We start from the raw sequence: 27,748 nt of genomic DNA, 5'->3' as shown, positions 1-27,748 counted from the left end.
TGTAAGAATTTTGTTTTGTAGACACAAAGAATTATCCATTAATTTCCTAGGACCCATATTTAAGGAGATGTCAGCAAAATACTTCCTTTATATAAAATTTGATTTTTTGATAAATCTCATAAAAAATTTTATTTTTTGAAGAAGGTTACAAATTCATTTCCTTTCCGCTCTAGAACAAAAATTTGGACTTGCATAAATTTGCTTTTCGGAATTAACGTCCGTATAGTCCCGAATTAACGTCCATATAGTCGATAAGATTTTGTAAAAAAATAAAGAATTATTTCCAATGTATACCCTTCAAACCTTAGTGCTGTATTCTCTGGTAAACCCTGAGATAACATTGAAGGCGTGAGCCATAAGTTAGCGAATGTATTTTGCACTTTCTGGGCACTTTAGCTAATATCCTCTTACCTGAATTCAAGGTTACGCTTGCTTGCTTGCTTACTTAAGATGTGATTAAGTCGAATATTACAACAATTTATGTAATGGCATAGAGACGCGCGCGCGCATACATCAGGGATACTTGCAAAATTTTATGTAATCCACAAACTCCTGCTGGCAATGGCTCAAGGTTTTTGAGGGGTTTCCTCATTTATGACACACGAACCAAAGGGACAGAGGGAAGGATTTATGAATTATTGTTAGAGTTATTGGGAAATTGTCAAAGGCGAAAATTAACCAAACAACTTTGTTTTCATATACAGGAAGAGAAGAGTCTTAATCCTCATAGAGTTATCCTACCTGCTTAAGATGTCATATTACATACGCTGTAGCGCTGCTGTTGCTGTAATTCTCCTCTTAATAACGAATGATGGAATGTTAGGCAGACATCTTAGTTTATTGCCCCACTAACTCAGCGGTTGGTCAGCGGTTTTTGTAATGAAAATTCCAATGAAATTTCTTCGTGCGATGGTATTTGTTCGATATCTTCCAAGGTTTAGTTGTGGGATAAAGGACCCTTTTTCCAAACATGCTTAAATGTCCACTTTGTGGAAATCAACAACAATCTCGGCTAATGTTTACTGAAGAAACAAAAAAGTAACGCATAAGGAAAGAGTTTTTTCTTCTTAGTAGTCAAAGAAGGATTCATGCACGAGAGTAAAGGATAATTTCAAAAGAGATATTGGTCGGTTGGTTTGTTGACTGGTTGACAGAGAAACAATGAGTCACAGGATAACCATGAAACTCTTTTTTATGATAGCGGCAGTCACGTCTGGTCATAAACTAAAAAACAAAAAAACGACAAAAGAATTGAGTATTGTTTCGGTTGGTTTTATGAAAGAGTCATACAGTGGGCAAAAGTAAAAAAAGGTACAAAGATTTATAATCGGCCATGCCGAATCTTATGTACCCTCCATGGATTGCGTATTGACTTCTAAATTGTAAGTTCAGATCGGATGAAATTTTCACATCCGAAGTCAAATCTTGGGATCGGTTTATATATATATGGACCAATTTTTGGACCAATTTTTGCATGGTTGTTAGATGGCATATACTAATATCACGTACCAAATTTGAACCGGATCGGATAAATTTTCACTTTCCTCAAGTCGAATCTGGTGGTCGGTTTATATGGGGGCTATACCTAAAAGTGGTCCGATATGGCCCATTTGCAATACCATCCCACCTACGTCAATAACAACTGCTTGTGATAAGCTTTAAGTAAATAGCTTGTTTCGTTCGGAGTCCGAGGCTTCCAAACTACGGAAGGTACTAGCATCCACTAACTCCGCTCCAGGTTTCACTAAAACATCGGAGGGCAATTGGACAATGTCCAGTGAGGAGACGCTGGAGGTACTATTGGACACACATTTTCCTGGAAATCAGTCTGTTGAACCATGTTCTGGCGGTGCCACAGTGGCTCAGCGGTCATTCCCTATCGAGGAAATTGTATCGGAATCTAGAATAAAATGGGCGTTAAATAGCTTTGGGCCATTCAAATCCCCCGGACCTGATGGAATTACTCCGGCGGAGTTACAAGCAGTGACTGAAAGAATTATCCCCTGGTTGACGGTGATATATACACCCTCAAAAAAAATCGCTTCTTTAACATATGTTCCAAACATATTTTGCAGGAAGCACATATATTATTGCATACTGCCGAAACATTAATATGTTTGTTTTATGTGAACATATTATATGTTTGGAAGCATTTTGAGCCAAAAATATTATATGCTTGGAAGAATTTTTCCCAAACACGATTGTGCTCATTCCCTAACATACTCGTAATTTTCACTTCCACGAAATTTTTTAGTTATTGGCACCTTTCTCTGTAATACAAATAATGTTGAAGAAATTATTCACTTTTATAAATTTTTTAAATTTTACCTTTCGCCTGCACGGAGAATCGAACCGAGGACCATACAGTTTGTAAGCCAACACACTATCCACTGGGCTACGTAGCTGTTATAGTCACCAGTAGATAATTATCGTTTTAAGTTACATTTATATAGCATAGTTTGCAGCGCCCACGAGCCCATGCAAACATAACATTATTTAACAGAAACATACATTTGTTTGCCACGTGGAGCAGTGGTTAGCATGTCTGCCTTGCATGCAAAGGATCGTGGGTTCAAGCCCTGCTCCGACCGAACATTTTTTTTGTTTTTGTTTTTTTTTTTTTTTTTTAATTTACACATTTATATTTATACTATATTAATTTTTTTAAATGAAACATCGAAATGTGCGTTATTAAAGATTTATAGTCAGTAACAGTGCTTGATATAAACGAAATTGAATGATTTTTGGATAAAATATTATTTTTTATTGCAAAAATAACAATCTTGTCATAAAAAACTGTTTTTGTACAAAACTTTAAAATTTGGAAGGAATTCAAAAACTAACAAAAGAAGAACGTGGAGTCGAGTATAAACATACATACATAATTTTATAATATAAACATAAATTTATTTAGGAGTGAACAGTTTTTTACTTGCATTTAACACCATCGCTCTAAAATTCCTTTTATTTTTCTTTAATAATTCATTTTAAAGAAAATAAACTTTTTAAATTGTTTTAACTGTAAAAGTCGAACTTAATGCCCGCTTTTATATTTGATGGTGTCCGTCAACTCCTCGTGGACTACTTTTTAATAAAGAGAAACTAAACTTTGTTTTTTTTTTACTTTTTACTGTGTAATTTTTCACTATTTCCTCCTTATTTCATTTTACCGTCCCAACTCTAAAAAGAGTATAGTGCCCTTTCGTTATTTTTATGAAGACCCCTGATTTCTTTTAACGAACCAAGATAAAAATAATGCCAAAATGATAAACAAAACACATGTCCACACATACATAAAATGCTGCTCTCAAGGCGAAAACATAAGCTGTTTGTTTTTCAAATGTCTATTCTCTTGGTTCAGAATGTATATTCTCTTTATTCAAATCAAATAATATTTAGACTTAAACATATCAAATTTTTGGCCTTATCATAAAACAGTTTTCCGAAACAACATACAAGCGGTTTCACAGAAATTGTTCTCTTTTGACTCTTTTGCTGTGTTATATTGATATCTTTCGTCAACTCTCCCGGTTTCCATCTCTATTTCTCTGTATACTCTCTCTGTCGCTTTGAATAAAATATCACAACATATGTATGTTTAGTTGAAATTTGTAAATTTATATATGTTTGTATTCACACATATGATTTTTATGAAACATTCATGCCCCAAACATAATATATTCTAACGTATTAACATAGATGTCCCAAACATTTAGTGTTACTTTAGGAAAATTACATGTTCGCACTTAAATATATTGTGGTTTAAAATCGTGCCCGAAACACATTTTGTTTATATCGGAACATATGAAAAACATATTTTTCTAACAGTGTAAAGGATGTATAAACTTAGCATATATTCCAGAAAAGTGGAGGGAAACAAAAGTCGGGAAAAGCCTCTCACTAGAGTGCGAAGGATTTCCGACCAATCAGCTTATCCTCATTCCTACTTAAGACTCTGGAGAGGATGATAGACATTTATCTTAGAACTAGCGTTGATTCAAGTTTGCTCTCGAAACGACAGCATGCATACTCGAAGGGCAGGTCTACTGAGACCGCTTTGAGATCGCATGAACTAGTCAGCTCACTATTTGAAAGCTCACAATTTGTCAATTAATACACAATCGTGGCGTTTCTAGACATCGAGGGGGCATTCAATAATGTCCATCCGAGTTCTATATTAAATGCACTGGCAACTCTGAATGTTGTTCCAGGTACACTTAGGCTGCTAGACGAACTGCTAATGAGGAGACATATTTCGGCCATACTAGGACAAGCAAACATACAAAGGTATGTGAACAGAGGCACTCCCCAACGAGGAGTTCTATCACCTCTTCTTTGGAATGTTGCTATAAACAGATTTCTGGCTTCCCTAGAAAAAGAAAGGATAAAATGGTGGCATACGCAGACGATGTGGCTCTAGCAGTCAGGGGAAAATTCCCCATCCACAATCAGAGATGTTATATAGAGAGCCCTCCGGATGACTGAGAAATGGGCGAAAGAGAATGGTATTGGAGTAAATCCTGCAAATACAGAATTAGTCATGTTCTGCAAAGATCGGAAAACTCCCACGGTTAAGCCCATATTCTTAGGGGGTATTCAAATTCCCTTTGGTGAGTGTGCAAAATACCTTGACGTTATTTTGGACAGGAAGCTGAACTTTAAGCTTAATATTGAAGAAAGAGCGACAAAAGCCGCGATAGCTTTGTACTCGGTGAAAAAGGCAATAGAAACAAGTATATACGGCCGTAAGTTCGGCCAGGCCGAATCTTATGTACCCTCCACCATGGATTGCGTAGGAACTTCTACTAAAGGCTGTCATCCACAATCGAATTACTTGGGTTGCGATAACACTTGCCGATGGCAAGGTATCGTAAAACTTTTTAACGCTGTCTTCTAAATTGTAAGTTAGCCCATACGGGGTATATATTAAACAAAAAAAGGCCGATTAAATACGTATATAATCTAGTTTGACAAAATTTTCTATAGAAATAAAATTTTGACAAAATTTTCTATAGAAATGAAACCTTGACAAAATTTTCTATAGAAATAAAATTTTGACAAAATTTTCTATAGAAATAAAAATTTGACAAAATTTTCTATAGAAATAAAAACTTGACAAAATTTTCTATAGAAATAAAATGTTGACAAAATTTTGTATAGAAATAAAATTTTGACAAAATTTTGTATAGAAATAAAATGTTGACAAAATTTTCTACAGAAATAGATTTTTTACAAAATTTTCTGTAGGAATAAAATTTTGACAAACATTTCTATAGAAATAAATTTTTGACAAAACTTTCTATAGAAATGAAATTTTAACAAAACTTTCTATAGTAATAAAATTTGACAAAATTTTCTATGGAAATAAAGTTTTGGTAGATTACAAAATTTTCTATAGAAATAAAATTTTGACAAAATTTTGTATGGAAATAAAATTTTGACAAACATTTGTATAGAAATAAACTTTTGACAAAACTTTCTATAGAAATGAAATTTTGACAAAACTTTCTATAGTAATAAAATTTGACAAAATTTTCTATGGAAATAAAGTTTTGGTAGATTATTTTTGGCGATATGGACCAATTTTTGTGTAATAAGTCATCGGCTATATATAACTAAAGACCGATATGGACCAATTTTTACATGGCTGTTAGAAGCCATATATTGACAAAATGTACCAAATTTCAACCGTATCGGATGACTTTTGCTCCTCCAAGAGGTTCCGGACGTCAAATCTGGGGACGGTTTATATGGGAACTATATATAATTATGGACCGATATGGACCAATTTTTGCATGGTTGTTAGAGACCATATATTAACATCAGGTACCAAATTTCAACCGGATCGGATGAATTTTGCTCTTCCAAGAGGCTCCGGAGGTCAAATCTGGGGATCGGTTTATATGGGGGCTATATATAATTATGGACCGATATGGACCAATTTATGCATGGTTGTTAGAGACCATATACTAACATCAGGTACCAAATTTCAACCGGATCGGATGAATTTTGCCCCTCCAAGAGGCTCCGGAGGTCAAATCTGGGGATCGGTTTATATGGGGTCTATATATAATTATGGACCGATATGGACCAATTTTTGCATGGTTGTTAGAGACCGTATACTAAGACCACATACCAAATTTCAACCGGATCGGATGAATTTTGCTGCTCCGGGAGGCTCCCCAAGCCAAATTTGGGGATCGGTTTATATGGGGGCTATACGTAAACGTGGTCCGATATGGCCCATTTTCAATACCATCCGACCTACATCAATAACAACTACTTGTGCCAAGTTTCAAGTCGATAGCTTGTTTCGTTCGGAAGTTAGCGTGATTTCCACAGACGGACGGACAGCCGGACAGACGGACGGACGGACAGACGGACGGACGGACATGCTTAGATCGACTCAGAATTTCACCACGACCCAGAATATATATACTTTATGGGGTCTTAGAGCAATATTTCGATGTGTTACAAACGGAATGACGAAGTTAATATACCCCCATCCTATGGTGGAGGGTATAAAAAGTGGGGACTAAAACCGAAAATTGTATTGACTATACACGGCAGTGGTTAGACCTATAATGCTATATGGGGTTGTAGTCTGGTGGCCGGCACTTTAGCAACCGACAGGTTTAGATGAAGTTCAGCGTATGACGTGCTTGTGTATCTCAGGCGCATTCAGTAAGACAGGAACAGATTCCTTTAATGTCATGCTGCATCTATTGCCTTTAGACATTTTGACCAAACATTCAGCTGCAACAACGGCTGTGCGGTTGCGCGAGCTATCGCTGTGGTCGGAAAAAATGTACGGTCACAGTTCGGTCCTCAAAATAATGCCAGACAAAACATTTGGCGGAAATATGGTCTTGGTGATATGAACATCAAATTTGAAACTGATGTAGCGATGATCTGAGAAGCTGTGTTCACTTAAAACCTGCCACTCAGATATCATTTCATTCATTTCTTGCGAGGCCAAGGTGATGTCCAAAACCTCTTGCATGTTTTTAGTGACAAAGGTTGGGGCATCTCCCTGGTTACAAACTACCAGATTAGTACGCAAACTAAACTCTATTAACGACTCTCCCCTTGCATTAGTATCACTACTTCCCCATATACTATCATGCGCATTCGCATCGCATCCCATAATGAGTTTCGTCTTTGTTTTCAGTGACTCCTCCACTAAGGTCTTAACGGCACATGGAGGCATCTCCCTGTCATGTCCCATGTAGACCGAAGATACCCAATATATGCATTTGGCTATTTCTAAATTGGCAACGACAGTGTCTGCATTGCACATTGAAGGAAGCAGAAACAAGTTAAGCTCGTTTTTAGCAAATATGCAGGCTCGATTTACATCATTACCAGTATACTGCAATAGTTTGAACCCCGGAGTACTTAATTTTGTTTCTATAAAAAATGGTTCTTGAATAAGAACTATATCTATGTCCCCTTTCATCAGGAGAACTTTTAAGGCAGCACATGCAGCCTTACAATGATGAAGATTTATCTGGAGGATCCGTAGGACCATCGAGATTTTCAACAACCGTCACATCAGCCGCTTCAATCGAGTCATCAAGAATGTCCTCTTCAGAGATCTCGGTGATTCTCGCAATAACCATAGGTTCAACATTGGTGAGTTCTGAGGCAATAGAAACATCCTCTCGTATACGGTGTCTATCAATGCCTTCAACTTTGGTATCTCCCTCGACTTCGCAAGAGGCTCCGCTTACTTCTGATTCAGACAGATGCTTGTCCATTTCTGAATCCTTTAGCTTATCGTTTTTATATACCTTCATTTGGATATAATGAAAGCCATAACATACATGGCCCTGGGACTTTGCTAGATGTGACAAGGACTGAGTGTTCAATATAAACACTGCATGCCGTCTTGGTCCATCCACTTCATCCAAACGGCCAACCTTCCAATCAGCTGTTGGAAGATCTGGATTGCATCGTTTCAGTCTATTTAAAATAGATTCAGGGTTTGCAGGTATCCACGCATGTGCTCTAGGTCTAGCCGGTATGCCTTTCTTCTCGACTAACTCTAGAGCAGCTCCTTCCCAAACTTCACCCATTTTTGCTTTGGAACCATACCGTCCAATGCTCCTTTATTAATGATAGCCATCACAAGGCTGTCTTTAGCAGAGAACGGCTGCGATCTACCGCAACCGACCAGTGCATTTAGTAAACACCAACATTTGCAATCTTAAAACACCAATTGGTAAAAAAAATTCAACCAATGCAACCGACGACTGTCGGTGTTTGTTAGTATGAGTGTTGGTCTCTCGAAAACACCGTAGTAAAGCAATCACACAAATTGGTTACCCATATCTCAACAGTTTGGTATTCTCTTATTTGGTACTCTCTCCATCTCTCTTGAACTAATGCCAACTGCTAGTAATTGTTATTGTTGAGTGCAATCACACTTAAGTGCCAACCTCGTTTTTTGTTTACCGAGCGTTGTTACGATGTCGATTGGTTTAAGATTGCAAGACACTGCATACGAACATTGTTATATACTATTAGTGTTTTTATTCTCGCATTTGTATCAATGTAAAATATCGCATGGTAATTGGTGTCTTACTCACTGCCACCGACATTTTGTGGGTAAGATTGCAATACGAAAAAAAGCCACCGGTTGCAGTTCTCTGGTCTTTAGCAACTGAGGCAAACGGTCTTTGATCCCTTTTGGAGGATGGCAGCTCATCCGGTGATCGTTCCCTTTTTCCAGCCTCAAGAATTCCTTGAGCCCATTTTAAGGAATCGCTTTGTTTAGCCGGCAACGTGCTTGGGTCGACTGATCCTAACTTCTTTAGGATAAACAAAGCATTTCTGCGTTCCTTGAATCTCTTTCGTGAGGGATTACCTCCTTTAGATGTCGTTACTTTAGAAAAAGTACGACTTGTTAAAGTGTCGCCATCTGTCGACCCGTCTATAGGTCGAATAATTGGCCCTAACTCTTGGTCATTGCCCAAATTTATAAATCCAGTCTATATCCGTCCACTGGGCCCTGAAGTTAGCAACCCAGTGGATGACTTCGAATTTCGCTGCATGGTGGCTTAATATCCCACCACACTTGAAATTCTTAGTAGGTACCTATTACGATGAGTTTATCCGCTATTAAAAAACACGTCCGTTCCCTACGACGGAACATATCATAACATTGCTTTCACACAAAAAAAAAAAAAAAATAAAATTATGCTCATATTTTTTCCGATTCAAAGGTTGCAGAATTATTTCCCAAAAAACGATATTTTGCATATTTTGGCATTGTTTTTGGCCCACTGTTTAAATTATTTTTCAGGAAAATGCGTGTGTCCGCTATTTTTGCTACCTTCATATAACGGGTTGTGGGATACTGGCGAACCAGTAGAAATTCGAATGAAGAATGATTTGAGCGGTAGCAATGAAGATTTTCATTCAAACGCCTTGGAGTGAGCCTGTATTTTTTGTGATTTTCGAAGGAATTCCATTGTGAGAGTGTATGCAAACTCTCGAATATTTGTGTTTATGTGTATGTGTTTTTTTAGCGTGATTGTGCTAAAATAAACTTTATTTTGTTTTTTATTAACAATTGCTTGAATGTTTACATACAATTGTTGTTTGTTGCTCAGCTCTTTTAGTACAGAGCAAAGGAAGGAAAGGATTTTTTTTGCGGACGGAATTCTGTGGGAGTGCGTGTGTTCCGTTTTGTGATGTGAGAGAATGTCGTGTTTGTGTAGCTGTGTGGAGCATTCATTTGTCAGTTTACGATTTCGTTTGTATTTCGAAAGGAGTGATTTACACGGTTTTTGTGTGTTTGCTAAAGGAAAAAAAGGATTTTGTCCCTTGGTGGCACGATAATATTTTTCTTTGGCCCATAAGAGAAGAAAACAAGTATAAACGTAAGTGCGGCAAGGCCTAATTTTATATCTGTGGTCACAACCCATAACAGCCTAAGTCGGTTTTACAATATTTTCAGTACAGTAGTTTAAAGTTTTGAATCTTCACTGACAATCAGAAGAAGGTGTTTTTGGGAAAACTTTGCTACAGATTCCTAGAAGAGATACACACATGAAAAATTTATAGCAAATAAATTTAGATACGCTGAATACGATTGTGCTAATAACTCAATTGTGTCCTAACTCGAGTTAGGCTGTTAAGGATTGTGACCACAGATATATACAAACTCAAAAAAAAATCGCTTCTGTAACATATACCCCAAAAACACATTTAGCATATATATTTTCAGGATTGGTCCAAACAAAATATTGTTTGTATTGTTCAAACATATTATGTTTCCCCTTAGGGCATACACTGGTAGAAACAAGTAAGTAAAGTCTAAAGTCGGGCGGGGCCGACTATATTATACCCTTCACCCCTATGTAGGCCAAAATTTGTGTTACCATCTCAACTACTTCACATTTGCTGGAGGCTATATAAAGATGACAATTTTTATACTTCTACAAAATCTCTAGAATTAAAATTTAAATCGGCTAACGCTATCCAGTTAATTGGAGGAAACTTTCATTGAAAATGGGTCTAAAATGTGTAACAGTCTACCTTATTTCCCCAACTCTAGTGTACGTATATATGGGAGCTATATATAATCTGAACCGATTTTGACTAAATTTGACATGTATAGTTAGAAAAATAATTCTGCTATCTATGCGAAATTTCACGTAAATGGGAGTATAACTTTGACCCCCCTGGTCATATGAGTGCAAATCGGACGGAAGATATATATGGGGCCATATCTAAATCTGAACCGATTTCAACCAAATTTGGCACAATTACCAATACTACTAAACGTACTCCCTGTGCGAAATTTGAAGCAAATCACGGCAAAACCCTGGATTTTGAGGCCATATAAGTTCAAATCGGATGAAAGATATATATGGGAGCTATATCTAAATCTGAATCGATTTTCACCATATTTGGCACATACAATAGTATCGTTAAAAGTACCGCTTGTGCAAAATTTGAAGTTAGTCAGGGAAAAACTCTGGATTTTGAGACCATATAAGTCCAAATCGGGCGAAAGATATATATGTGAGCTATATCTAAATCTGAACCGATTTTAACAAAATTTGACACACTTAACGATACTATTAAACGTACCCCTTGTGCAAAATTTGAAGCAAATCACGGCAAAACTCTGGCTTTTGTGGCCATATAAGTTCAAATCGGACGAATGATATATATATATATATTTCACGTAGATCGGTAGTAAACTTTGGCCTCTGTGGTCATATGAGTATAAATCGGACGAAAGATATATATGGGAGCTATATCTAAATTTGAACCGATTTGGCTGATATTTTGCAAGATTTTCGAGATTCATAAAATATTTGGATGTACGGTATTTCAAGAAAATCGGTTGATAAACACGCTAACTATGACCAAATCGGGGATAAATATATATGGCAGCTATATCTAAATCTGAACCGATTTTTTCCAAAACCAATAGCGATTGTCTCTGTCCCAAGAAACGGCCCTATTCCAAATTTGAGGACGATCGGACTTAAATTGCGAGCTGTACTTTGTGCACAAAATTACATATACAGACAGACGGACGGACGGACAGACAGACAGACGGACATCGCTAAATCGACTCAGAATTTAATTCTAAGCCGATCGGTATACTAAAAGATGGGTCTATGACCACTACTTCTTGGCGTTACATACAAATGCACAAACTTATTATACCCTGTACCACAGTAGTGGTGAAGGGTATAAAAATTGTAATGAAATTTTCTTTGTGTGAAAATATTTTTAAGGCGCCAATTGGTTACTTCCATTATTTTACTTGCAGCATATTCTCTAGGTCTCTCTTTCTAAACACATATATGTTTATAGGCTATTTCTAAATTAATATATGTTTGCATCTAAGCATATTATATTTACAAACATTTTATGTCCCAAACATAATATGTTCTAACATATTAACATATATGTCCCAAACATGTTATGCTAGATTATGAACATTATATGCTTGCACTTAAAAATATTGTGTTAAAAATTTGAGTTCCAAACATATAATTTTTACACCCAAACAAATGAAAAACAGTATTTTTCGTCCGTTTACCACTATAATAGCTTCTTTTGGCGGACCCCTCGTCGTAGCGCGTTACATGAAAGAATTTATGAAACATACTACATCCATAATATCGATTTAAATGGTAAAAACATTTTCTATAGAAATAAAATCTTAACAAAATTTATTTAAAAAAATAAAATTTTGACAAAAAATTCTATTGAACTAAAATATTGACAAACGTTTCTGAAGAAATAAAATTTTTACAAAATTATACAAAAAATAAAATTTTGCAAGTAGAATTTTAACAAAATTGTAAATAGAAACAAATCTTTGACAAAATTTTTATAGAAGTAACATTTTGACAAAATTTTATATAGAAATAAAATGTCAACAATTTGAGAAAAAATTTCTTTTGAAATAAAATTTTTTATAGAAATTTTTTTTGACAAAATTTTCTATAGAAATTAAACTTTGACAAAATTAAATTTTGACAAAATTTTCCATAGATATAGAATTTTAACAAAATTTTCTCACGCTTAAGACCCTAGCAGTCACAGCTTACAATTATATTTATAATTTTATTGTAAATGTAATTAATTGATAAATAAATAAATAAATAAATAAATACACAAAATTTTCTATAGAAATAAGATATTAACAATATTTTCTATAGGAATAAAATTTAGATAAAATTTTCTATAGAAATAAAATATTGACAACATTTTCTATAGCAATAAAATTTTTACAAAATATAGAAATAAAATTTTGACAAAATTTTCTATAGATACAGAGTTTTAACAAAATTTTCTATAAATAAAATTTTGACGAAATTTTCTATAGAAATAAAATTATGCCACAGTTTCCTTTAGAAATAAAATTTTGATAACATTTTCTATAGAAACAACATTTTAACAAAATTTTATATAGAAATAACATTTTGACATTTTCTATAGACATAAAGTTTAAAAAAATAAAATTTTTCTATAGAAAATATTAATACAATTTTCTATAAAATTGAAATATTGACAAACTTTTCGATAGGAATAACATTTTGACCAGATTTTCTACAGAAATAAAATTTTCTGTAGGAATAAAATTTTGACAAAATTTTCTATAGAACTACAATTTTGACAAGATTTTTTAAGGAAATAAAAATTTGATAAAATTTTCTATAGAAATAAAGTTTTGAGAGAAAATTTCTTTTGAAATAAAATTTTCCATAGAAAAAATCTTTTGACAAGATTTTTTTAATAATTTTAAAATATTTTTAAAGATTTAAAATAGTGATAAAATTGTTTATAAAATTAAAATATTAATTAATTAATTAAATAGCATTAAAATATTGAAATAATTTTCTACAAAAGTAAAATTTTGACAAATCTTTCTATAGAACTAAAATTTTGTTAATTTTCTATAGAAATAAAATTTTGACAAAATTTTCTATAGAAATAAGATATTAACAAAATTTTCTATAGAAATAAAATTTAGTCAAAAATTTCTATAGAAATAAAACATTGACAACATTTTCTATAGCAATAAAATTTTTACAAAATATAGAAATAAAATTTTAATAAATTTTTCTATAGATATAGAATTTTAACGAAATTTTCTATAGATATAAAATTTAGACAAAATTTTCTATAGAAATAAAATTATGACACAATTTTCTACAGAAATAATATTTTAGTAACATTTTCTATAGATACAACATTTTAACAAATTTTTCCATAGAAATAAAATGTTGACATTTTCTATGGAAATAAAATTTTGACATTTGGTATAGACATAAAATTTGAACAAATTTTCTTTTGAAATAAAATTTTTCTATAGAGATAATTAATAAAATTTTCTATAGAATTGAAATATTGACAAACTTTTCGATAGGAATAACATTTTGACCAAATTTTCTATAGAAGTACAGTTTTGACAAAATTTTCTTTAGATATAAAAATTTGATAAAAATCTTTTATAGAAATAAAGTTTTGAGAAAAATTTCTTTGGAAATGACATTTTTCTATAGATAAAAACTTTTGACCAAATTTTCTATGGAATTAAAATATTATTAAAGAATTAGAATATTGATAAAATTGTTTATAGAATTAAAATATTAATAAAGTTGTATATAGCATTTAAATATTGAAATAATTTTCTACAAAAGTAAAATTTTGACAAATCTTTCGATAGAACTAAAATTTTGACATTTTGAAATTTTCAATAGAAATAAATAATTTTCTATAGAAATACAATTGTGAGAAAATTTTCTATGGAAATAAAATTTGACAAAATTTTCTATAGAAGTACACTTTTAAAAAAATTTTGTGTACAAAAAAAAAATGTTGACAAAATTTTTTTGCAGAAATTAGTTTTTGACAAAATTTTCTAATGAATAAAATTTTCACGAAGGTTAGTACAAAAAAACATTTATGCCAAATTTTCTATGGAAATAAAAGTTTCAAAAAATGTCCTATAAAAAAAATTGATATAATTTTTTTTTAAACAGAAAAAAAGTTTTAAGTTTTTATATAAATTTTTAAGTTTTTTCTATAAAAAAATGTAAACTCAAACGCAGTGGTGAGCAAGTCACTTTGTCTTATTAAAAATATTAAAAATTTAATTTCCCTGAGGACGGACAACGATGGTGTTGGAAATATTGGAAAGAATTAAAAATAAAACGCTATAAAAAAACTAAGATTTTATTTTGTTTTATTACAACATGACCTCAAGCCTTACAAACTCTACAAATAATTATACTAAAAGGTCAACCATACAACAACTACAAAAAAAACTTTTTTTTAAATTTTTATAGAAAAAAAAATTCACAAAATTTTCTGTAAAATAAAGTTGTGCCAAATTTTTCTTAAAAAATAAAATTGTACCTAATTTTTGACACAACAGGTTTTAATTTCTGAATTATACTGCTTTAATATAAATTTGTTACATTATCTATAGTTTTTTTTTGCAGGTTACATTTTTTGTAACTCCAAAGTCCAGTCACCCTATGCATTAAAAAAAGTTTTTTTTTTTTTTGGCAAATAGGCAAAAATTCTTGTGTGTTTGATTTTTTAACGAATTTATTCGTGACAACAAAAACAGAGCTTCACTTAGTTCAGACAAATTCCTATCTTTACGAGGGCAATCGTTCATTTGTCAAGCCCTCTGAATTTGTAGCCCCCCTCACACAAACCCTTTTGGCTTCTCCGTTCACCTTATGTCTCCATCTCCATCAGTGTTTGTTATTTGGCAGTTGACAAATATTTAGTCAGCACAATATCAGCAAAGTAGACAAGCCAGAATTCCATTCGTTAGTTGTTGCTAACATAATTTCACTTTGGCTGCCATATTTAACCCTTTTTTCTGTCAACTGATTTTTCCATGGATTTGAGGTTGTTTCTTTTTGTCGCTGCCAATTTCTGACATTTGTTTTGTCAGGCTTTATTTACTTTTTTCATTGCTTTCTTAGTATTTGTGTGGGGTTTCTTGCAAAACTCAACTCATTGCAGGTGTGGTGACACCTTCAATTGGCTAACGTGCAAAGACCCCATCCATTGCCGTCTATTATTTCAATAGGATCAAGCATTTCCCCCACTTGCTATTGTTAACACTTTGTGTTAATTTGAGTTGTTTTATTTAATTTGGGATTTTTTTTTTGGGTAAATAATGATTCTTTTTTCGTTCATTTTGTCCCCTTTCGTTGTATTTATCTTGTAGATTGATAAAGTGGTTTATTTTGAGTATTACAAGGAGTTTTATATTTGGGCATTAGGGCTAATAAAGTCGAGTCAAGGATTAGATGGCGAAAAATAGGAAAAGAGGAAAATGAAGTGGTTTCACTTAAGGAAAGTAGAAAACTTTAATGGAAACAAAATTGAAAATATATAGAAATTATTTCTCACACTTTGGAAAGAAACTTATATGTGGCCAGTGTTGCCAACTCCCCAAGGCCAAAAAGCACCAAAAATATATTATAAATGCTAACATACCACCTTCCACCACAAAATCGAAAATTAAATGCTCTACTACAAAAAAAAAAAAAAAACTTCCGAAGATGTACCTATTATAGAACTTTTGTGAATTGAATTTTAAGAAGTTAAGGTGGGTATTAAGATCGAGTTTAGCTGCTAAAATAGTCATTTTTTGACAATTACAATTTCTTTAATAATTAATTTTAAGGAATACAAACTTTGTGAAAATTTGCTTTTGGCTATTCCACATCAAGTTATAATAAAATTTGCAGCAAATATGCATAATTTTATGCCTTTTTTACTGATATAGTTTTCACTTTAGCGGCAAAACTCGAACTTAGTACTCACCATTATGAACCGCTATTCAAGTATACACTTTAATCAGTTTTAATGCTTTCGTCCAATTCATTTTGATCAGTGATGTTTTTCAACTTTCAAAATATTAATATATGGAAGGAGTCTATATTAATATATGGAAGGAGTCTTATTTCAGTTGTGCGTGCTTTTGTGAATTTAATACAAACGTTTTTAATGACATCTTTACCAAATTCGAAAATTCGACACTCATCGCTCGACTTTCCTACAGAATACCCTAAATAACAATATTAATTAAAAAATAATCAATACCAACTTCATAACAATCAAATTCTATATTTGGCAATAAATTTGAGTTTCTTCGGCTCATGAAAGTCTAATCAAAATTTTTGTATCAATTAAACTTAATACTGTTCAAAATAAAAAAAAGCACCAAAAGCACTAAATGAAAATGCCAGAAAGCACCAAGTTGGTGCTTTTTTTGAAAAGGCACCAAAAAGGCAATTTGGTGTTTTTTAGAAATCAAAAAGCACTAAATTTGGCGCTAAAAGCACCAAATTGGCAACACTGTATGTGGCAACTGTTTGCAAAGAGCAAACAAGTTCAATTGAGCACAAAGTTCACTAGAGTGTTTAAAAGATCATATGTAGAATTGACGACAATGTAAAATAGTGAACCAATTTTCGTGGTACCAAATTTGATTGAAATCGGCTCAAATTTAGATTTAGCTCCCATATATATCTTTCGCCCGATTTTCACTCAAATGACCACGGGTGCCAAAGTTAAACTCCTATTTACGTGAAATTTTGCAGAGATAGCAGAATTATTATTCTAACTATGCATGTCAAATTTAGTCGAAATCGGTTCAGATTATATACAGCTCCCATATATATGTACACCAGAGTTGGGAAAATATGGTAGACTATTGCATATTTTAGCCCCATTTTCAATGGGATTTTCCTCCAATTGACTGCATAGTTTCCACGGAGAATATATTTAATATGATATTTAAAGTGTATCAAGTTTGATCTAATTTGGTTCAGAATTAGATAAAGCCTCCATATATTCATTCTTCCGGTTTATACAAACAAATATGGCCAAATTCCTACACTTTACAAAAAAATTCTGTGATGATTTCCCCATATCTTAGTCATATCCTACACACTGTAATCCCAGACTTTCCACAGAACGTTTGAGTTTTAAATAAGGCTCCAAGTCGCCCGACTTGACCAAATAATATATCACAACCCACATTTGACCACATATCTTGGCAAGATCTAACCAATATCCTTGTAAAATCGTCACTGCTGAGTGGCAAAAATTGTAAATGTTACTCAAATTGTCCTATATATCGAATACATAAGTATCGCCTGATAAATCGCAAATGCTCTTTTGTACAATTGCATCAAATTTTCTCTCGCTTCATATTTCCCATATTTATACCCTGCGCCACACTGTGGAACAGGGTATTATAAGTTAGTGCATATGTTTGTAACACCCAGAAGGAGACGAGATAGACACATGGTGTCTTTGGCAATAATGCTCAGGGTGGATCCCTGAGTCGATATAACCATGTCCGTCTGTCCGTCCGTCCGCCTGTCCGTCCGTCCGTCTGTCCGTCCGTCCGTCTGTCTGTGAACACATTTTTGTGATCAAAATCTAGGTCGCAATTTAAGTCCAATCGACTTCAAATTTGGCAATTGTTCCTAATTTGGGTCAGAATAGAGCCCTATTGATTTTGGAAGAAATCGGTTCAGATTTAGATATAGCTCCCATATATATCTTTCGCCCGATATGCACTAATATGGACCCAGCAGCCAGAGTTTTATACCAATTTGCTTGAAATTTTAGACTAAGTGTTATGTTTGTACAAAATTTCAAGCAAATTGGTATAAAACTCCGGCTGCTGGGTCCATATTAGTGCATATCGGGCGAAAGATATATATGGGAGATATATCTAAATCTGAACCGATTTCTTCCAAAATCAATAGGGCTCTATTCTGACCCAAATTAGGAACATGTGCCACATTTGAAGTCGATTGGACTTAAATTGCGACCTAGATTTTGATCACAAAAATGTGTTCACAGACAGACGGACGGACGGACGGACAGACGGACATGGCTATATCGACATGGTTATATTTTGTCAAGTGTGCACAATTTGATTGCAATCGGTTAAAATTTAGATATAGCTCCCCTATATATCTTTCGCCCGATATGGACTTATATGGCCCCAGAAGCCAGATTTTTTGCCGAATTTGGTTGAAATTTTTCACTAGGAATACAATTAGTAGTATGGTAAAGTGTGCAAAATTTGATTGAAATCGGTTCAGAATTAGATATAGCTCCCATATATATCTTTCGCCCAAAATGGACTAATATTGTCCTAAAAGCCAGAGTTTTGGCCCAATTTGGTTGAAATTTTGCACGGGGAGTAGATTTAGCATTGTAGCTATGCGTGCCAAATTTGATTGAAATCGGTTAAAATTTAAATATAGCTCCCCTATATATCTTTCGCCCGATATGGACTTATATGGCCCCAGAAGCCAGATTTTTTGCCGAATTTGGTTGAAATTTTTCACTAGGAATACAATTAGTAGTATGGAAAAGTGTGCAAAATTTGATTGAAATCGGTTCAGAATTAGATATAGCTCCCATATATATCTTTCGCCCGAAATGGACTAATATTGTCCTAAAAGCCAGAGTTTTGGCCCAATTTGGTTGAAATTTTGCACGGGGAGTAGATTTAGCATTGTAGCTATGCGTGCCAAATTTGATTGAAATCGGTTCAGATTTAGATATAGCTCCCATATATATCTTTCGCCCGATATGGACTTGTATGGCCCCAGAAGCCAGAATTTTGGCCGAATTTGGTTGAAATTTTGCACTAGTAGTACAATTAGTAGTATAGTCAAGTGTGCAAAATTTGATTGAAGTCGGTTCAGATTTAGATATAACTCCCATATATATCTTTCGCCCGATATGGACTAATATGGTCCTAAAAGCCAGAGTTTTGGCCCAATTTGGTTGGAATTTTGCACAGGGAGTAGATTTAGCATTGTAGCCATGCGCAGAGATGGTCTGTATTAAGCTATTTTAGGTTTGCGACTGTCGCAAAGTTGTAAACGTCACATACGCGTCGTAAATGTAAGAAAAGTAGCAAACGTCGCAAACTCAAAATACTTCAGCCCCTTCAGCTAGGCAGCGAATGATATTCAACATGATGATATATGCGAAAAATTTAAATTATCAGGAAGTTATTAACGAGTTAAAAAAAAACTTGAGAATAGAGTTATTTCAATTGGAGGCTCCAAGCCGAAATTACAATGAACTACTTGATGGTGCAGTAAACGTGACGGCCGGTATTCGCTCATCCTTTCTTTCCAAAATTTCTGCAGAAACTAGAAGGAAAGAAGACTACTTGAGTCTTGCAAAAGTGAATTTTTGTTTAGAGAGAATTTTATAAAATCACGTTTTGGCTTATTAGAGCCAATTTCCATACTAATTAAAATTTTTCAAAATTGTAGCTAGTCATTCGCTGATGCAACTAAGGCTTAGGTTGACATTATGAACCACGCAAACCAAAAATAGTTTGGAGTTGCGAATGAGAGAGGTAAAACTAGTGGAGTTTTGAACATAGCATTTTTTTCATCCCTTTCATCGGGAAGCCCTAAATTAAATTAAAAAATATTCACAATTTCTTTAATTCAAAATTTGGTTTTTTACATTAGGTTTACGACTTTTGCGACATACGTATTATACCGTCGTAAACGTATGTCGCAAAATTCACAGTTTGCGACAGGCCAACCCTGGCCATGCGTGCCAAATTTGATTGAAATCGGTTAAGATTTATATATAGCTCCCATATATAGCATTCGCCCGATTTACACTCATATGACCACAGAGGCCAATTTTTAGCTCCGATTTAGTTGAAATTTTTCACAGGGAGTAGAATTAGCTTTGTAGATATGCGTGCCAAATTTGGTTGACATCGGTTCAGATTTAGATATAGCTCCCATACATATGTTTTTCTGATTTCGACAAAAATGGTCAAAATACCAACATTTTCCTTGTAAAATCGCCACTGCTTAGTCGCAAAGTTGTAAAAATGACTCTAATTTTCCAAAACTTCTAATACATATATATCGAGCGATAAATCATAAATAAACTTTTGCGAAGTTTCCTTAAAATTGCTTCAGATTTAAATGTTTCCCATATTTTTATTTTTACTAAAATTGTGTTCCACCCTAGTGCATTAGCCAACTTAAATTTTGAGTCTATAGATTTTGTTAAAGTCTATCAAATTCTTTCCAAATCGAGTGATATATAAATATATGTATTTGTGACAAACCTTTATATATAGCACCCAACACATTTGACAGATGTGATATGGTATCGAAAATTTAGATCTACAAAGTGGTGCAGGGTATAATATAGTCGGCCCCGCCCGACTTTAGACTTTCCTTACTTGTTTTCTATTTTTTTTGTTATTCATCGTTTTTTTTTTGTTTTTTTTTTTTGTCATATATTTTTGTATACAAATATTTTTTCCATTAAAAATCAACAAAAAATTAAAAGATATCGTAATTTGGAAAACCTATGACAAAAAACTTCCGTGGAAGTGAAAAAGTCAAAAGGTACAGGTTCAACTCCCAGCGGGGATGAATTTTTATATCTTCCTTTTATTATTTGTTTTCTTTTCATTGATTTTCTATTCTTTTTTGCGAAATTTAACTGACCAAAACTTTAATTTTCACTTAAAATGGCCTAATTCCGTACTTTCTAAGACTTGTCCAAAATGATTGAAACGGAAGTTAAAACAAGTGTATACGGCCGTAAGTTCGGCCAGGCCGAATCTTATGTACCCTCCACCATGGATTGCGTAGAAACTTCTACGAAAGACTGTAAAACGTCTTAATATCGTTTTCTAAATTGTGAGTTAGTCCATACGTGGTATATATTAGACAAAAAAACTTATGTATAGGTAAGTCTACAAATAATTACGAATCGACATGGACTTTTGCACCGTACGTAGAGAGCCAGAATATAAATATGGGGGCCGCTTATATGGGGGCTATATAGAATGATGAACTTGATATGGACCACTTTTTGTGTGATTGGAAATCGATTTATCTGAGGGATATATATAACTATAGACCGATATGGACCTAGTTACGCATGGTTATTAACGACCATATACTAGCACAATGTACCAAATTTCAACTCACTCGGATGAAATTTGCTCCTCCAAGTGGCTCCAAAACCAAATCTCGGGATCGGTTTATATGGGGGCTACATATGATTATGGACTGATATGAACCACTTTTGGCATGGTTGTTAAATATCATATACGATCACCACGTACCAAAATTTCAAGCAAATCGGATGAATTTTGCTTCTCCAAAAGGCACCGGAGGTCAAATCTGGGGATCGGTTTATATGGGAGCTATATATAATTATGGGCTGATAGGAACCAATTCTTGCATGGTTGTTGGATACCATATGCTAACATCACGTACCAAATTTCAACCGAATGGGAAGAATTTTGCTCTTCCAAGGGGTTCTGGAGGTCAAATCTGGGAATCGGTTTATATGGGGCCTATATATAATTATGGACCGATACCGACCAATTTTTACATGGGAGTTTGAGGCTATATTTTAACACCACGTACCAAATTTCAACTGAATCAGATGAATTTTGGTCTTCCAAGAGGCTCCGGAGGTCAAATCTGGTGATCGGTTTATATGGGGGCTATATATAATTATGGACCGATGTGGACCAATTTTTGCATGATTGTTAGACACCATATACTAACACCATTTACCAAATTTCAGCCGGATCGGATGAAATTTGCTTCTCTTAGAGGCTCCGCAAACCAAATCGGGGTATCGGTTTATATGGGGCCTGTATATAATTATTGACCGATGTAGACCAATATTTGCACAGTTGTTAGAGACCATATACTAACACCATGTACCAAATTTCAGCTGGATCGGATGAAATTTTCTTCTCTTAGAGGCTCCGACAGAAAAATCTGGGGATCGGTTTATATGGGGGCTATATAGTAATTATGAACCGATGTGGACCAATTTTTGCATGGTTGTTAGAGACCATATACTAACACCATGTAATAAATTTCAGCCGGATCGGATGAAATTTGCTTCTCTTAGAGGGTATGCTAGCCAAATTTGGGGGTCCGTTTATACACGGATGAAAAAGACTGTTTCTCATATGTTTGGCTATAAACATTATATGTTTGGAACACAAATTTTTAAACACAATATTTTTGAGTGCAAGCATATAATGTTCATAAACTAGCATAACATGTTTGGGACATATATGTTAATATGTTAGAACATATTATGTTTGGGACATAAAATGTTTGTAAATATAAAATGCTTGGATGCAAACATATATTAATTTAGAAATAGCCTATAAACATATATGTGTTTAGTAGCTTGGAGCGCTATTTAACAGGGAGCGATATTGAATTAAGTTGGTGCTTGTTGCTTGTTATTACAAAATTAACATTTTATTTTTCCTTGGGCAATTGATCAGCTACTTCTTTGATCCTTACAAACTGTGTGGTCCGCTGTTCGAATCCCCGTCCGGCAAAAGGTAAAATTAAAATAAAAAAATCATACAATTTAATAATTTCTTCTACAATGTTTGTATTACAGAAAAAGGTGCTAAGAACTAAAAAATCTCGTGGAAGTGAGAAAGATGTGGGGGAATATACAATTGGGCAGAAACAAAATTTTGAGCATTCAGGTCGAAAACCTATGTTGTTAGCACCTATATTACCTGTTTATTTTCATAATTCATTATGATTGTAAATATATAAATAAATAAAATTTTGAGCACAATATTGTTTGGGAGAATTTTTTTTTAAGCATATAATATTTTTGGGTGCAAAATGCTTCCAAACATATTATATGTTCACATAATAACATATTGTTTTTTGGAAGACAACATTATTGAATTTGGATGCAAAAATACAAAATGTTTGGAAATTAGACTACCCAAACATATATTGTTTAGACCAATATGCTTTCAAACATATTATATATTGGAAGAGATCAAACATATAAATGTTTGGGCAATACCCAAAAATATATATTCTTGAAGCTAAATATGTTTGGGAGTATATGTTACAGAAGCGATTTTTTGTGAGCGTGTATACATTATGGGGTCTTAGAGCAATATTTCGATGTGTTACAAACGGAATGACAAAGTTAATATACCCCCGTCCTACGGTGGAGGGTATAAAAAGTTGAGTCAGGTTATGAGTAAGTCGAAATTTTCGGATCACGAAAACAAAATCGCATTTGCAATGAATACATTTGTAGTTAAAAATTACACAAGGACATTAAATGTGGAATATAATTTAGTTCCACTTACGCTCGACGTAGTTCATTCTTGCTATAAAACAGTTTACTTTTTTTCTGTGTACATATAGGATAACCTATAATAACTCCTATTATAAGAGTTATTATTGGGTACATACTAATTATATGGTTTCATGACAGACGGTAGCTGGTTCGGTCGCAAATAATCAGCTACCGTTTGTTAATATCCCATCTTCAAGATAAACTTTAATTGCATATTAAGAATTACGAAAGATAGGTTAAATGCAACATTCCAGCTTTCAACATTTAATCACATTGTTATTTTTATCGAAATCTTGAACAAAACGATAACCTTCTAATCAAAAATCTAATCTCTGACAGATATCATTAATAAAAAAACATTCTTAACCAGGATATTCATTTAATACTTGAATTGAAAGATTGTTTGTTTTGAAAACAGCTTAATTACCACAGGGGACAGCTAATAAGTTAATTTTCCCCCGCACCATGATATTGATACCCTGATCTTGTTAACCCAAAACAACTAAGCAGATAAACCATTAATCATGTGATCATTTTCCAAATCCTCTTACCCTTTACTCTCATTGAAAAGAAACCAGAAAAACCCAAACATATTATTTTGGTTAGAATCAACAATAGACCAGAGAAGAGGTAGTCTTTGGGTAACCTGTAAGTGATAGAAATATGGAGACCTTCAATACCAAAAAGAAAAAAAAAATCTCCCAAGTAATGATGCAATAAAATTATGAATGAACCCAAGACATACAGAAGGATGATTGAAATGAATACAGGCAGAGATTGGAATTGTGAAAAAAAAAAAAACGAATTGAACAAGTGTTCCTCCAACCCATAGGGGAAATTTTTCATTTTCATCGTTTTCCTTATAATTGCCTAACAATTGTTATGGAATTTTCATTGGGTTAGGTTCGTTTTTTTTTTGTTAAGATTCCTAACTCAAGGTGGGCTTCCCACCTTCACCATATACCACAGAAAACCTCAGGGAAAAATTCCCTTACAAAACCAAGCCAGACATAGTGACGTTGATCTTGGCTACCAGCATTCACCATCATCATTTTCAAGTCAAATCCCCTTTGCCTTCATTGTTTGTGGAGGAGTCAATTTTTTTAGTGGTCTTGTTGTTTGTGTGATTATGTTTGAATGTGTGTTTTATTCCATTTGTTTTATTGTAACAATACCATGACATGATTTATGATGATATTGAATCTTGGTGGTGCTAGTGCCTGAAGTTCGTTGGAAATTCGATTCTATGATTTTTGATTGTTCAATTTTTGTAATTGTGGCTTTTCCTAAAAACAACAAAAAACAGAGGAAGATGACCCACCATTACAAAATAAAATCGTTATGACGATAGAGTTGTGATCTATAAAATAAAATAAAAAACAAAACTCTACAATGGGGAAAAAGACGTTAACGTAAACAAAAAGAAAAAAACGAAGTCCATTGACGATTCTACCCAAAAACCAAACAATCGACCAACACATGTGGTGTTTAATTTGGAGTTTTATATTTTTTCCCATTCGATTGTCCTGAAAAATGATAGTTTTACTACAACGAGGTAAGTGTAGCTGGATGGAAGGGCAAGCAAAATTAAGACCTCGTATATACGAAAACATCAATCAGGATGGAAAAGGTTTAGGTTTAGGTTCTATAATCCTAATCGCCTAAGTAAATCACATTAAATTGAATCCTTAGATTCATAAAAAAAAACGTTACCAAAAAAGTAATGAAAATGTTCTTTTTGGATCCGGAAGTGGTGCAAAATTGACGCAGAAGCGATGAATGGGTTTGTCATAGGACGGAAGTCCTCCATTTCAACAGCCGTTGCACTGAATTTGCATCACTTCTTTAGGTGTGATCCGAATTCAATGTTTTGGATGTAACTTAAAAAATTCTGTGATATTTTGTCATATAAATAATTTTTATAATTTTTAATGGATTCTAACGCTTGTCGGAAACGTTTGACCTCAAATATTTTCAAAAATTCAAAATTTTTTCAGATTGGATTTAGCATTTTTTCGACAAAATTTAAATGATTTGTACCATTTTATGAATTCTTACTCTGTTTTTAACCTATTTGAATCAAACAAAAAGTTAAAATTACTCATTAAAAGTATGAAAAAACCAAGTTATAAAAAATTGAATTAAAAGAACTTTCTGGGTAGTTAAAATAAAGAACATCATTGGGAGTGCATCTTCTGGAAGTGCTTTTAAAGTTGTGCCTTTGGAAGAATTTCCAAATTTTTTCGCTGGGCACAGTTGGTAAAATTCTATCACAAATGGTAGATTTGTTACTCATAGGTAGATTGGTAGAATTCTTGATATTTTGGTAGATTTTGAAAAATATTCCTCTTCGCAAACTTTTAATAGAAGTAAAATATCCTAGAGAAATAAAATTTTGACAAAATTTTCTATAGAAATAAAATTTTGACAATATTTTCAATAGCAATAAATTTTCCATAGAAATAAAATTATGATAAAATTTTCTATTGCAATACAATTTTGACAAAATATTCTATAGAAATAAAATTTTGACAATATTTTCTATAACAATAAATTTTGACAACAGTTTCTATAGAAATAAAATGTTGATAAAATTTTCTATTGCAAAAAAAATTTAACAAAATATTCTATAGAAATAAAATTTTGACAAAATTTTCGATAGAAATAAAATTTTGACAAAATTTTCGATAGAAATAAAATTTTGACAAAATGTTCTATAGAAATGAAATTTTACATCATTTTCTATAGAAATGGAATTTTACAACATTTTTTATAAAAATAAAATTTTGAGAAAATGTTCTATAGAAATAAAATTTTACAAAATTTTCTATAGAAATGAAATTTTGACACCAGTTTCTATAAAAAAATTGAGAAAATTTTCTATAAAATTAAAATTTTGATGAAAAATTTTCTATATAAATACAATTTTGACAAAATTTTTTATAGAAATAAAATTTTCACAGAATTTTCGAATGAAATAAAATTTGACAAAATTTTCTATAGCAATAAAATTTTGACAACATTTTTTATGGAAATAAAATTATTACAAAATTTTGTATAGAAATAAAATTTCACAAAATTTGCTCTTGAAATACAATTTTACAAAATTTTCTTCAGAAATAAAATTTTGACAACATTTTCTATAGCAATAAAATGTTGACAACATTTTGTATAGAAATAAAAGTTTGACAAAATTGTGTATAAAACTAAAATTTCACAAAATTTTCTATAGAAATGAAGTTTTGACAACATTTTCTATAAAAATAAAATTTTGAGAAAATTTTGTATAGAAATAAAATTTTGAGAAAATTTTGTATTGAAATAAGATTTCACAAAACTTTCTATAGAAATAAAATTTTAACAACATTTTGTATAGCAATAACATTTTGACAAAATTTTTATAGCAATAAAATTTTGACAAAATTTTGTATAGAAATAAATTTTCGACAAAATTTTGTATAGAAATAAAATTTTGATAGAATTTTCAATAGAAATAAAATTTTGACCAATTATTCTAAAGAAATAAAATTTTTACAAAATTTTCTATAGCAATAAAATTTTGACAACATTTTGTATAGAAATAAAACTTTGACAAAATTTTGTATAGAAATAATATTTCACAAAACTTTCTATTGAATAAAAATTTTGAAAAAATTTTCTATAGAAATAAAATTTTCACAAAATGTTCTATAGAAATGAAAATTTTCACAAAATTTTCTATAGCTATAAAAGTTTTACAAAATCCTCTTTAGCAATAAAATTTTGACAAAATTTTGTATAGAAATAAAATTTTGACAAAATTTTGTATAGAAAAAATTTTTGATAAAATTTTGTATAGAAATAAAATTTTGACAAAATTTTCTATAGAAGAAAAATTTTCACAAAATTTTCTATAGAAATTAAATATCACAAAATTTTCTATAGAAATAAAGTGTTGACAAAATTTTCTACAGAAAGAAAATTTTGATAAAATTTTTTATAGAAATAAAAATTTTGATGAAATTTTCTACGGAAATAAAATTTTGACAACATTTTCTATAGAAATAAAATTTTGGCA

This window comes from Haematobia irritans, chromosome 3, assembly GCF_050003625.1.
Source record: "Haematobia irritans isolate KBUSLIRL chromosome 3, ASM5000362v1, whole genome shotgun sequence".
Classification (NCBI taxonomy): Eukaryota; Metazoa; Arthropoda; class Insecta; order Diptera; family Muscidae; genus Haematobia; species Haematobia irritans.
This window is presented reverse-complemented; position numbering follows the sequence as displayed.